This window comes from Dermacentor variabilis, chromosome 5 (genome assembly GCF_050947875.1).
Source record: "Dermacentor variabilis isolate Ectoservices chromosome 5, ASM5094787v1, whole genome shotgun sequence".
Taxonomy (NCBI): domain Eukaryota; kingdom Metazoa; phylum Arthropoda; class Arachnida; order Ixodida; family Ixodidae; genus Dermacentor; species Dermacentor variabilis.
The window spans coordinates 81,129,780-81,143,870 of record NC_134572.1 but is presented as its reverse complement, the minus strand read 5'-3'; the positions used below and the strand labels follow the sequence as shown (position 1 = coordinate 81,143,870).

At 50.1% G+C, this 14,091-nt stretch overlaps 1 protein-coding gene across 2 annotated transcripts in view; it reads right to left on the bottom strand.

The window, feature by feature from the left end:
• LOC142582879 (ubiquitin carboxyl-terminal hydrolase 2-like) overlaps positions 1-14,091 on the bottom strand; it is a 262,205-nt gene that overhangs the window by 63,965 nt on the left and 184,149 nt on the right. The window lies entirely within an intron of this gene.

The following is a 14,091-nucleotide window of genomic DNA, read 5'->3' as shown; positions in this document are numbered from 1 at the left end:
ACGAGTGCAGCGGAAAATCGAGCACGCCTCGCATATACGATGCGTCGGAAATCCGTCGTTCCACGTGTCTGAAGAAGGAAAAGGCTGTGGAGGCGCGACTGCGCACAAATTACAAAAGCCGTCGTAGGGATTCTGTTGTGTTCCGCAGTGAAATTTTGTTACCTCGAAATGACTGAAGCCAGAAGATCAAGAATAAGACAAATTCAACCACATCTACTATGGCCATCATTTGGGTATATAAGCAGGACGATAGCGGCTCCAGAGTTCTCTCTATAGTTATTTTAGTAAGAAACTGTATGGAATCAGAGACCAGGAGACCAGAGGGGGTGCGCTCACCCGCAGCCTGATCGGTGCCTGCAGGGCATGCGGACCTCCGCGATAGACGAATGCAGGCACGAGTCGATCAGCCAGACGCGCGCGGCCTGCAGCGATGGGCGCTGAAAACGTGCTGGCGCACAGAATATACGGCGGATGTGCCGCCACGCTTCCCGCCCACAGCCCTTTCGGACGCGCGCCGAGCTTCACGAAAAGAGTGCCTATGCAGAAACGCGAGAACGACTGAGGCGTGTAACCCGCATAGGACGTGGCGTATATATATATATATATATATATATATATATATATATATATATATATATATATATATATATATTCAGTGGCTCGTATATATATATCGTGTACGACCCGGAAGGCTCGGCAGGGCGAGACGGTGTAAAGCTGTGAGAAGGCTCAAATTTCGAAACAGGATTGTTTCAGATTTATCGCTCGCTTACGGAGAAATTACGTTCCACTGAAATGTGGCGACTGGAAATGAAAGTGGACGAAAAGACAAGTTATCCCAGTGAGTCCACTTTCCTGGGTGAAAGTTTGCAAGACTATCTCTAAAAGTATTTTATATATTCTTGCTCCCAACTGCTGCATATAAAATGCGGTCCCAGGCGCTTCTACTTTGCGTCAGCTGTGTACGCCTACAGCTGACGCAAAGTGCAAACGCCTGGATCGACTTCTAATTAGTGAGAAGAATGCCGTGAAGCATTCCCCCTCACGAACCGAGCCACCTGACTATCAGCGCGTAAATTATGGCTGAAATGACCTGCAAAAATATAAAGTCGCCAAATGCCGACGGCTTAATGGCGACAAGCACGATGACAAATGAAGGCGGCGTTGTTAAGGCGGGTATAGAGGAGGACACAAAGAGAAGGCAATGTCGTCTTTAAATAACCGATCACTTGTCGATTCAACTTACACATCTGCATTTTACAATAACAGAGAGATATACATATATAATATATAGCGGATGAGGGCAACGAATTGGTGTGGGCATGACAGATGGCGTTCAGTCTATAAGCCCAGCTGGGGCTACTGAACGCGGCGCTACCGTGACATGCGTCCTTTGCAACGAGAAGGGGTCGCGACAGAGGCGTGCGTCGCGCAGACCTGCTTCGACCACTGGCCGCCGATGATGATGATCCTTTCAAACACGGCGCGTATCCACAATGGGGGATTTGTCCAAGGACCGGGTGGTTGTGTGCCGAGATAGTAACAGCAGGAACGCATTAAGTACTGGAAAACGTAAAACGTGGAACAAAGGAATGGTGAGCCTAATTGCGAAGTCAGATCAGACGAACTGGATTATTACGTCTAAAGAAAGCAAAAAGAAGTTTAATTGAACGGTTTTAGTCAGAAAGGAATCTAAAATAATTATCACGGAGATAGCAGGAGAAAGCGAGAATTAGCACCGTAAACGTCTTGTTTCTTGAATCACGCGCAGCGTCAAACACATCCCTGTGGATCAAACCAAATGAGGAGGCACCAGAGAAGGGCAAGAACAAAACAGATAAATTCAAGCCAGGTTTACGGAGACGAGCTGCAAGAACCCCCTCCCTTCCCCTCCATTCCCGCATTCCAATTTTCTTCTTCTTTACAATAAACCGGCAACAGAATGGAATAAGATAGCGGTAACAGATAGAAATTTCTTGCAAAAATGACATAGCGGAGAATCACCAAACCAAACCTGAAATCTTTGCGTCTCTCTCTCTCTCTCTCTCTCTCTCTCTCTCTCTCTCTCTCTCTCTCTCTCTCTCTCTCTCTCTCTCTCTCTCTCTCTCTCCTGCGTCCATGCCTCACAACGTTGAAGACGCGCGTATCCAGCAGAGACCGATCCCAGACGCGATATTTCAAGATGTAAAAAACAAAACAAAAGAAGAATGAGTGGCGAAATGAACAGTCGGCGTAACTTCCAAGCAGCTTCATCTGACGTCACCGCAATCGCGTTACCATTCTGGGCCTATCAGATGAAAATTTCATACTCTGCGGACGCAGATTCACAGGCTACACAACACGCGCTTAGGATGTACGGATAACTGTATAGCGCATGTACATGCGCTACGCGAACTTTGGCACGCACATGTCAGCTACAAATCTCCCTCGTCACAATGTCTACTGTTCGCTACTACCAGCAGCGACGACTGCACGAGCAACGTCTTCGCCCGAACGCGCGCCTAATACGTACGAAACGCTGCCGCTACATTCGCAGGAACCGTCGACGTTACGGGTAAAAACACGGACGAATGAGATGTGCGCGACGCCGCGAACTCCCTCCACCACGACAGCCGCAGCGCTTAGCAGCGATATGGCAGCAGTTACCGCGACGTCTAGCACACATATAACGTGGCTGGTGTTCCGATACATTTATCCGTTTCCCGCTTGAGACGCGTCCGGGTAGCCTTTTATGAAACAAGCCGATGGAAAAGCAAACGGTCGAGAGAAAAAAGAGGAGAAGGGGGGGTGGGGGGGAGTTGGAAGGCTAGGACGGCCACAATATAAAGTGAAAAAAAAAAAAAAGAACACGCACTCTTCGGGTCGTCTTCGCGACAAAGCCCCTCCTCACCTGAATCGATACTTGCACTGGCACACTGCATGGCGCGCGTTGCAAAGCGCGCCTTTCGTTTTCGTTGCTCTCTTATTATTGCTCGCTCATACTTTCCCCGGAGGAGCCTCGCGAGGAGGTCGGCGAACACCAATGCCACGCGCCGCCCGCGGACAGTTCGCAAAAAGGAGAGCGTATATATCCGGTGTGCGGAAGAACGCGGCCGGGGATGTTGGGGAGAGGTTGTGGCGTGGAGAACGAGGCTGCCAAGAAGGTGTACACAAACTGACGCGCGCGTGCGAGGGACTCAACGGGGAGAGGAGAGGCGCGGAACCTGGGTGTTCCGGCACCGGGTCGCAGTCCCGGCCGAATCTAGGTCAGCGTCTGCGGCGACCCCGGGCGGCTGCAGGCGCCGCCTCCGTGCCAGCTCCTACTCTCACAACTATCCAACATACACGCATTCTAATCTGCAACTATGCAGCCCGCTGCATAACGCAAACCATACTAGCACGAGCGACGTTTGTCGAAACGCTGTATATATATATATATATATATATATATATATATATATATATATATATATATATATATATATATATATATATATATATATATATATTTGCGGACAAGCCTTTCATCGAGCTTATCCCATAGCGGCGGATGGCGATGAGTCAATCCGTACATTTAGAAAGATGTTTATAGTTAAGCGTTTACTACACTCTAGCCACGGGCACTTTGAAACTGTACGGAGCTCCTCGCGTAAAGTGTTTTGTTCATTTACGAATATGCGTCTTGTGTATTCCAAGCGTTTCTCGTGCAGAAATAGACCAGTGTTTCAGCAGGCCCAGGGTAAATAAAAGTGAAGACACGCATTCGCATCATACAGCGCGCATTATTGACTTTTGCTAGAGCGGCTATACATGGGCGAGAATGGATGCAAAATTGCGCGCGTTGTTTAAGAAGCGGTTTTCCTTTTCGTTTCGAGCTCCTGCACACGATTTCAGATTCCCGCGTACACATTTTCACAGCGAAGGTCAGTTCACAGGTTGTGCGCACGTGAATGCATACGTTCGCCGTTGACAATATAGCTTCCGTCCTCTTCTTAAGTAAACGCTAAATTTATAGCGCGACATGAAACTTAGTGCCAAGGTATACCAATTAGAGTGGGATGAATTTTAATCTACTACTACATGATAGCTGCATTCGCTTGTGCTAGGAACTGCAAGAAAGTTAATGATTGGTGAAACCTCGAAATGGCGAAAATATGGCTAACTGTTCAGGCGGAAAGGAACGCATCCTAAGAAGATAAAAGGAGGGAATACTAAAAAGAAAAAAAAAACACTACGAATACGTGCCGTTGACACGGCCTGCGCAAGTGGAACCGAAAGCGAACGAAACGCGGTTCTGCGATCAAAAATCGACGACGCGCGAAGAACCTCCAGCAATAAGGAAGAGCACAGTGCGATCATGCGTAACCGCGCGGCCCTGATAAGCTCAGGCAACGCGGAACGCCGGCTCGTTCGATTCCGCAATGAGTCACGCGTCGATGTGCGTGGATCTCGACACCGGCGTGCGGCGTACGATCCGTGTATCCGTTTCTGGGTTTGCGCGAGTGCATGTGTTGTTCACCTCTTCCGACACGCTTTTGAGTGCGTCACCTCTTGCAAGCTTCTCTCCGCTACCATTCTCAAATTGACACTCCTCGTCTTCGCTTTCTTTTTCCACACCTTCGTCAAAGCACCAGGACGTTCGATTATCGATTGCTATGACGATACAGTGATACCCCCCCCCCCCCCGCACCTCTCTCTCAAAACTAAAAAAAAAAAAAAAACGTAGCCGCAGTGGTGTTCCGCGCGCTAGTTCACCTTGTATATATGTCGGTGACAAAACCAGCCACGTCGTCACATACTCTCGAGTCATGCGGTGTAGAGCTCTGTTCAGTCATTTTACATCTAGCTCGAAAGAGCGACGAAGCATGAGTTTCAAGTTTTACGGTACAAGTTACCGCATCGTCGAGCGTATAGCGGAGCTAAACGAAACACGCAGAGCAACCCCGTGGTGATTGGAGATTATGAAGTTTTGCAGGCGCATGGGCTTCTAATCCGGTTAACGCAAGACTAGAGGGCCATAGGAGTTAGCCGGGAGGCGCGCCTTCATCCTGAAGTGGACGGAAGCTGATTGCGCATGAAGTAATAATGATGATAAAAGAGAAATGACACGCGTTCAGTCGATCAGCCACTGGAAGAATCCGTGCAGTCCACGGAATCCAGAAAGAACAGTCTCTGGAGCGACGCGTCAGTGCGTCGCTTCCACCATGCGTAGCAAAAGGCGTCCACGCGTCGAATGCGTTTTGAGCGCCAGCAGCCGCCGACGCTTTCGCCTCGGAAGCAGGTAAACAGACAGCGACACAAGCAGCCTACGGCGTCAGGCCGAATACGCGACGGGAGAAGGCCATCCGCAACGGTAACGCTACACAGTGGGCGGACTGCTGCAAGCAAGAAGACGAACAGGTCATATAGCATGCGCGAGTACGTTAGCACCCGCCAACCCTCGACAGCTGCGAGACGTCTCCGGACGTCAGTCTTGAATCATCGAGGCGGAACGGAACAAAAAGGAGATCGGCAGTGAAGTACGCCTGCGCGGAAGAGATCAACTTTCGCGGGAGAGAAGAAAGGAAACCGTCACGCGGCTGACGCAAAGATGCATCCCCCGTCCCCCTCCTACATCCTCTTTCTTTCCCTTTCTTCTTTTTTCTTTTTCTCTGGCTTCGCACGCCAACGCAGTCGCTAGCTCGGCTAGCTAGCGTTCCGGTGCGCGAGCTTTCGCCCTACGACCGGGGCGAAAGCTCGCGACAAAGGTCACGAAATGGGACACCCACTGAAGGAGCACGCGCGCGGCGCGCTCCATAGCTGAAGGATTCGGGCCTCCGGAGAGATGACGTGGCGAAGGATGGCGACATTGCCGAGAGAAAGAGCATAAAATAATGGAGGGCACGAGAAAACGAGGCGTACAATATGAGGCGGAGAAACCGACACGGCTCGTGAAAGGGGGGGGGGGGGGGGTGCTCGCGGGCCGGGACGACGGGACCGCTGCAGCAAAGCGTGGGCATACGTCATGCCACGCCAAAGGTAAAGAAGGACGGCGACGCGCGCCAGTTTCGCGGCGTGTAAGCAGGCGTGAAAAGAGCGCGCCGTCGCGCCACGCTCCACTCCCAGCGCGTTGGGAAACGAAGTCTCCTCTCGCAGCGGGCGTAAAACGGAGACAGACGGACGCACGAGCGCGCATTGCACGGACGGTGCGCGTGCCGCAGCTCGGCCGAAAAAGCTGCGGCGTCGAAAGAGCGATGGGCGGCGAAGAAACACGCGGCTTTTCCCGTCGGGCCAAAAAGTCACCTGCAGTCGCACAATAGCAGCAGACAGCTACAGTGCTGCGTTCTCGGAGGCAAACTTGCGAATGCGCGTATATGCCGTCTGTCCCAGCTAACGTTAGCCGAACTGTTAACAAAGGGAAAGATCTTTAAAACAAAAAAAAGAAAGGCACCGTGCCAGATGCAGTTATAAGACATAGGGTGTTCGGTCGTCGGACATGTGACGACCGAACACCGTATGTCTTAACTGTATCTCTCAGCTTGGCTAACGTTAGCTGGGACACCCTATATGGTGCTTTAGATTCACGGCTTCGTTGGCGAGACTCCCATTTGAAAGCTTCGAAGTAAGTGCGTATTTGGAAGTGTTGCGCAAGCGTCGCGAGCCCTCGAAGAAGCTGAGAGAACCGTTCACGGTGCAAGGAGTTCGACGAAGCGTGGTATAGAATCGGTTATTTGCTTAGAGGAGAATGCAAAGGCGTCGCAGCCGTATGCATTAAAATTCCCTAATTTCACTTCCGCAGGCATAGGAGTGAGTCAGTCGACGTTTGACACGTGTAACTGGAGATCACTGTGACCTTATACATTGATGGTGATAATGCCGACGGCGGCGACGGAGTTCCTGCTGGGCTCTATAATTTAACGGTCGGGCGTCTGACGATTTCAGGCGGGACAAATTGTGCTCGCAGCTTGCAATGGCATTTGCGGCAGCAAATGTTGGTACAGAAGAGAGAGAGGAAGAGAACACAAACATACAAAACAGAATAATAGAAATGAAAAATAGGTGTGAGCGTAGCTCTTGGAACGGAAGTGCACGCTCAAGAACAGTTCTTTTCCGCCTCCCTTTGCTGTTGCTAAATTCGATTCCGGAACTGGCGCACGTGTCTGTTCAAAACGTGACAAAAAACAATAGCCACGTTTGAAATAAGCGTCTATAGAACGATAGCCATTCTTGTTCATACAAAATTAGACACACCAATACAGCGGTTTTAAAAAGAAAGCACCTTCTGGCACGGACGGAAAAAGCTCCGATGGCCTTCCGATTCGGCCGTGCTCGCAGCTGCTACTTTGACAGCGCTACAGAGGAACAAGAATGGACGGTGTGTACGCAGCAGAGAGCGGACGTCCAAGGACTCGCGCACGTATGTGTCGTATTTACTCGCGCAAGACAGTTGATGCGTACGAAAGCACCGACCATGGGGAAACTTTGAGTTACCATAGTCTTCGTCATTTCTGCTGTCACCGTCACTGAAATTTTGCCTGCCCTGGTGCGCGCCATGGTGCAAGTTCCCTTTGATGCAAAGTTACGTCGTCTTTTTTTCTTTTGTAACTGGGGGGGTTAGTGCTTTAGACGAGCAAATACGCCATGCTGTGCGACAGAGGCCGCCGATCTAAGAACGGTCAGATTTGTGACGATCGCGAGGGCGGCTGCGTACACATACACACAACGCGCGCGTGCCGACAGTGCCCGGCGTAGGCGACAGGCGCAGCTGTGTCATTAGACAGGCCGGCGCAAGGCCGCCCTTGAGGGAGACCCCGGTGCCCCGGACGGAAAAATAAATCAGGCAGAGAGAGACGCGTACACGCAAAACAAGAAAGAAGGGAATGAAGACAGGGCAGGCGATCGGGAGGGGGGACACGCGCGCGCGCCAGCGGCCCGAGGCGTCGAAAATCTGACGCCGCACGGCCCTCGGGGGGTCCGACGAACGCCGAGGCCACGATCGCGAGTGCGGCGCGGATCTGGCTACATCTGAGTGAGTGAGTGCGTGCGTGTGTGTGCGTGTCTACGGCGTTGACGCAGGGCCGGTGTGTGAAAGGTGGAGGTTTCAATTAAATGAACGGCGGCTGACGAAAAGAGAAAGGGACGTACCTTGACGAAAAGAAGTTATTTCGTCGCATTATACGATAATATGCCTCAAGGTCCTTGAATTTTGCGGTAGAAAGAGAAAGGACGCGAAAGAAGGGAGGGAGGGGAGTGGAGGGCTACGCTGAGAACTGCACAACGTGAGAACACTTAAATGTGACAACGGTCCCTTATACTATATCTGGCCGTCACGATCACGCGTCTGGCAGAAGTTGTACACTCGCAAGACGGCGACGCCACGTACTACATGCATATCAGAAACTATCACGAGAAGGACACTATACTAATAGCGTCTACACTGATCAGAGAACAATCATGGCGAAAAAGCAGGGGAGCATCAGTCGTCGTCCGCCACGATGCGGTAACTTGGGCTTCGTATTCAGCGGTAAATGTGAACAATTAAATGCGGAAGCATTACGTCGCACCTCTTTGAGGTCCCGGATCCATGATTTAAACCGCGTTCACCACATTGCAAAGTGCGGCTCAGGAGTTCACTCGACACGCGTCTTGTGGAGGAACGAAGTGCAACTGACGGTGGTCCGGAGCAAAACACCAGTTGTGCGTGCGTGCGCTTGTGTGTGCTTTGACTCGTGTGTCCGTGGAAACACCCTCACTTATGGGCACATGGACATTTGTATGTCCATCTGCCATAAGTGAGGGCGTTTCCGCGGGCCCACGAGTCAAATCAGATGACGATATGCAGCGCCCTCGTGCCTAAGGAGGGAGACGTGGACGTCACCTTTCGAGCTCACTAGGAAAGCTCAGAGGAGAGCGAGGTGCCTGCATTCGCGAAGCCCGGCTGCGGCCGTGGCTGCGAGGAAAAAATCGACAGTTCCCATATTAAAGCAGCTAAGCACGAGGTTGCGGGATGAAATCCTGGCCGCGGCGGCCGCGTTTCGATGGGGCCGAAATGCAACGCACGTGTGTACTGTGCATTGCGCGCACATTAAAAGGACTGACAACCAATTTCTCATGGCACCTTTGTGTGTGTGTGTGCGTGTGTGTGTGTGCGTGTGCGTGTGTGTGCGTGTGTGTGCGTGTGTGTGTGTGCGTGTGTGCGTGTGCGTGTGTGCGTGTGTGTGTGTGTGTGTGCGTGTGTGCGTGTGTGTGTGTGTGTGTGTGTGTGTGTGTGTGTGTGTGTGTGTGTGTGTGTGCGTGTGTGTGTGTGTGTGTGTGTGTGTGTGTGTGTGTGTGTGTGTGTGTGTGTGTGTGTGTGTGTGTGGAAAGCTCACCAGTCAGAGTGCCTAAGCATGAAGTGTTAACGTGGGAAACGTCGTGGAACAATTTTTTATTAGATCTTTCCAGTCTGCAGTGAGGCTGCAGTCGTTCATGGAAGCATGCTGAAAACAGTGATATGTGACTTAAAGTACTGAATGCTGGCCGTGTTGGTATTCTATACTCAAGAAAGAATGACGAGAACACACAGGGAACGAGAGTTGGCGCTCGTTAGTGTTTTTTTTTTCTTTCTCGCCCCTAGCTGTGCGTAGGCGTCACTGTTTCTTGAGTGACAGGTGCGCACGATAGCGATTGTATGTATACGCCAGCATTGGTGGGTCGCAGACCACAAGCGCGGCCGTATAGATGTGCGAATAGTGTTATTTTATCAAGCCGATGTTCCTGCGATTCATGTTTTCCCGAAGTGTTAAATTATATTTACAATACTAGCAACGTGTGTTCGTGGTTTCCTGTCCAACCGCTTTGCTCATTAACCAGTCAAGAGTGTTTTCAGCCAAGTTTTCGAACGCGGAAACGACGCCTTTGCGTGTGACACGCAGTTCAGTGTGTTGCCGTATCCACTCGCGTGCGCTAATCTTGCAGTGCTGGCACTAATTTAGGGCGCTGCTAGCCGATGGCATTTTGTATCTCACAGGCAGACCACGCAAAAACTCCGGGTACTCGTTATTCGCAAGCTCGCGCGCGTGTATGCAGCAGCATGTGCGCCGCCGTGCTTTAAGGGACGCGATGGACGCTCGTCGGTGTGGAGTTTCTTCACATCGGAATGCGCGCAGAATAAAGCGTAAGCGTCTAATACACGAACTACAATTTTAAGCAATAAGTGTGCTGTACTTAATAACAGCAGAGAGACCTCTGTCAAGCGGGTAAGTTAAGTGCACTTACGGGGAGTGCACTTCGGGACCTTGAGTGACACTTTAGGCTACGCTGTGCTAAACGGGAAAACAGTGGACTCGCACTTAAAAAAAAAAAAAAAATGGCGACAGACTAAAAGCATGTTTTTTGAAGATGTAGATCAAAATAAAATAAAAACTTTTAAAAAGCGATTGCTTTAGTTGTATTATAAATAAGAAGAACAATTCTAATCTATATTTACTCAACAAAAAACGAAAGTATTTTTATCATAAGAGTGTTGCAAGTCAAGGCCGGCCAAGACGAATGCTTAGCCGATCCAGAACAATATGGTGGCGTGCGACGAGGCGGCATTTGATCCTGCTAGTACAGAATATCAGCGAGTTATTCTCTGATTATTTTGTTAAAAGCTGTTCAACAGCTAGAATTAACTTCCGTGTCCTTTTTTTATGCATTACATTTTGTACCGTTGAAACCGCTGGCGGCGAGGCTACGTATACTCGACCAGCAAAGTGCGTTCCGTGAACGCCCTCCGACCGGAGTGCACTTAACTTGCCCGCTTGACAGGGGTATTAGGTACAGCAATCTCATATATACAGGGTGCCCCATATAGCCAATAATTTAAACATGAAAGGCGCGTCGGAAGCGAATTGAACCGAACGTATACTATTCGCAGTAGCCCATATAGTAACTCCGACAATTTTTTTTTTGTTTTCCCCATAACTCACTAATTAAGTTTACTTATCCAACTTTCTCATTATTGCCTGAGGAGCCCAAGTATGATACGCAGGTTTGTAGAGCACCTTCAGAAACCACCGATCGAGTTGTTTCCTTTACGATACGTCTCACGTAGTCCTTTTTTCCGGGTTGCGAATAAAGCGCGCGAAATATGAAAAAAAGCCACGTGACGGAGCGCTTGTGAAGTGGTATTGTGCTGCTCTCGAGCGTGCGTTCGGCGAACAAGGTCGGCTCCCGTCGGATGACGGCGAAAATGCGTGCTGCTGGCCGAGCGCTGCCGATGAGATAAAGAACGTCCTGCCGCTTCCTTGTCGCCATTCACAAAGGACCCGACCTTGTTCACCAAACGCACGCTGCCCAGTAGAACAATACCACTGCGCAAACGCTCCGTCAAGTGGCATTTTTTTCCCCATATTTCGCGGGCTTTCTTTGCAACCCGGAAGAAAGGACTACGTGAGACGTATAGTAAAGGAAACAACTCGATCGGTGGTTTCTGAAGGTGCTCTACAAACCTGCGCATCATACTTGGGGTCCTCAGCCAATAATTAGAAAGTTGGATAATTAAACTTAATTAATTAGTGAGTAATGGGGAAAACAAAAATTGTCTGACTTACTATAGGCTATTTCCAATAGTATGCCTTCGGTTCGATTCACTTCCGACGCGTCTTTCATTTTTAAAATCTTAGCTCAAGTTACGTGGAACACCCTGTATACTACTACATCAGGAGTACCAAGATTTCACCGCCAGGCCGCGCCATTTACTGGTTTTCGGACTTTCATCGCCACTTTAAAATTATAATTCCTGGTTAAATCGCTAACAGCGTGATGGATTCTATCGATACAAATCATCATCATTTCATTTCCACCAACGTCTCCCAGCACATTCTTCTGGCCCGCTGTCAGTCCCTTTTAAAGAACCCCAGGTGGGCAAAATTAATCCGGGGTCTCCCACTATATGCGGCGAGACTCATCATCAGATCGTGGTTATGACACGCATAAAACACCAGAAATTATTATTGCTACATCAAAGCAACGCTCCTACGCCGTACAAACAGGGCCACGCGACCGCGGGCAGCCTCGGCGGCCGCCGCGGTTTCCATTTACAGGTGCGCATTCCTCCGCTCCGGGAGCAAATATTTTACTCGTGCGCGGATTACCGCAACGAGGCACGCAGTGTGCGTTGGAACTGGCGCGCGCAAACGTATGTGTTCACGCGCAAATCTATAGACCGTTTCATCGGGCGAGGAGGATAGGGCGCGCGGAGAGTTCTTCCTCCTCTCTGGCTTGGGCGATCCGGCGCGGCGCTGCTTGAAAGTATTGCTGTCGCGTGCTGCGGAACGATTTCGAGATGTTTTAGACCTTACTTTGTGAACTTTACGCCATGTTCGTTCATGTAAGGTCGTCAGGGAAGCCTTTCGGTGCATCAGTAACTATACTGTAGGCAGAAATATGTCTTGGGGGCGCAAAAATGTGACGCGCATAATCAGCCGCGATGTACGCGCACTATCAGTCGCGGTGCGTGTTTGTTTACTATTTTGCTTATATCGATTTCAATTCAACAAAGAAATCCGGCGTCTCTGCATTACCAGCATTAAATGGTAAATCAGCTCACTGTTTGATCGATTGGCGTAGGGAGTAAAACATAAAACATAAGGGTGCATGCTCGTGCACGGCCAACCTAAGGCAACCACGAACCACCTGAGCGGCAGGCTTTATCAAATATTTGTGATACACTGGCATCGTTCTCACGCATTTCAAGTCTAGTATGCTTCAAATTACCATATGTCTTACTGCATGAGGCCCATGGTGCTGCTCAATACAGCGATCACTGCGGTTGGTGAGCCAGCACGATACATATATAAGCTGTGTGCTTCGGCATTGCCTTTTTTGGCCGTTATACAGCCATAATATATGAGAGGGTTCGCATAAAAATAATGCGATGGCTATTTTTCAGCGCAAGATTTCCGTAATACGTGTGAGCGCGTCGTAGAGAACTGAACGAACACAACCGAAAAAAAAAATCTTTTACCATCCTCTTTCTCTAAAAAGCAAGAGAAAACGGGCTAATGCCGCACAACGTTTATAGATATATAACCGCTGATGCCGTATGCTTGGACCATGCGCTATATAGAACAATGATATCTGCAATCCAACACCTACCACTGCTTAGGACGCTCGCGCAGTTCGTAAATAGTCGCTTTGCTGGACAAGCTTAATTCAGACTATAAGGTATGCTGCTATTACAAACCAAAACTATTTTATTCATAGGTGGAAACCTCATCCACCCAACCAAGTAGTCACGCAATGAAACCTGCAGCGAACAGTTTGAACGCTTGTCAAAGTATAACAGCACAGCTCCCATCGTAGCAGAACGGTACCCACGCTGTTACGATCGTCGCGTATGTTTCATGGCTCATAAACCGCAGCTTAGAAATAGAGGATAATACTGCAATAAGGTCACACTAGTGATTGGAACATTCAGAAATACACAATTGATCTCCGAGGCTGATTGTAGGCTCAAATATGCACGCACACATCGCGCTGCGTGTTCGGTCCACCTCAACGCCAGCAGAAATTCCGGCCATGACGCCTTAAACCACTTCAGCACGTCTCACAGAACCGTTTACCACGTAGAAGACGCATGTCATACTAAACAGACCACACGACCGCGAAAACAAACGCCAGAACCCACCGCAGAGCGTATACCTGCCATGCAAAAGACCGCTTTCTCCCAAGCCAGTATGGCGCTGCTCATAGGCGGCGCCACTGCGTTCACAATATGGCGGCGCCTAGGAAAAAACGGTCTACCTTCCCACGGGAGGAGGAATGCGTGAGCGGCCGAGCGATGGAAATGAAAACGATGCACGCCATTACAGCGTCCCGCCGTATTCGCGCGCGCAAGCACGCGGACGCAAGCAGAAGGCGAGGACAGTGGAGGCACGACAGCCGACCGTGCGTACAAATACACGGCCGTCGCCTGTACGCACACAGAGATGCGCCTGCTATACAGCCGTATGCGCACGATTAGGAGACGCCGGGCCAACTACTCAACGACAACGCCGAAAACGCGCCGTGACTAACGACCTGCGCATGAGCGCGGCGGGAACAGCCAAGGCTCACGCAGGGTATTGTACGGTATACACTTATGCAGCATGCCTATGCTGCTTCAGT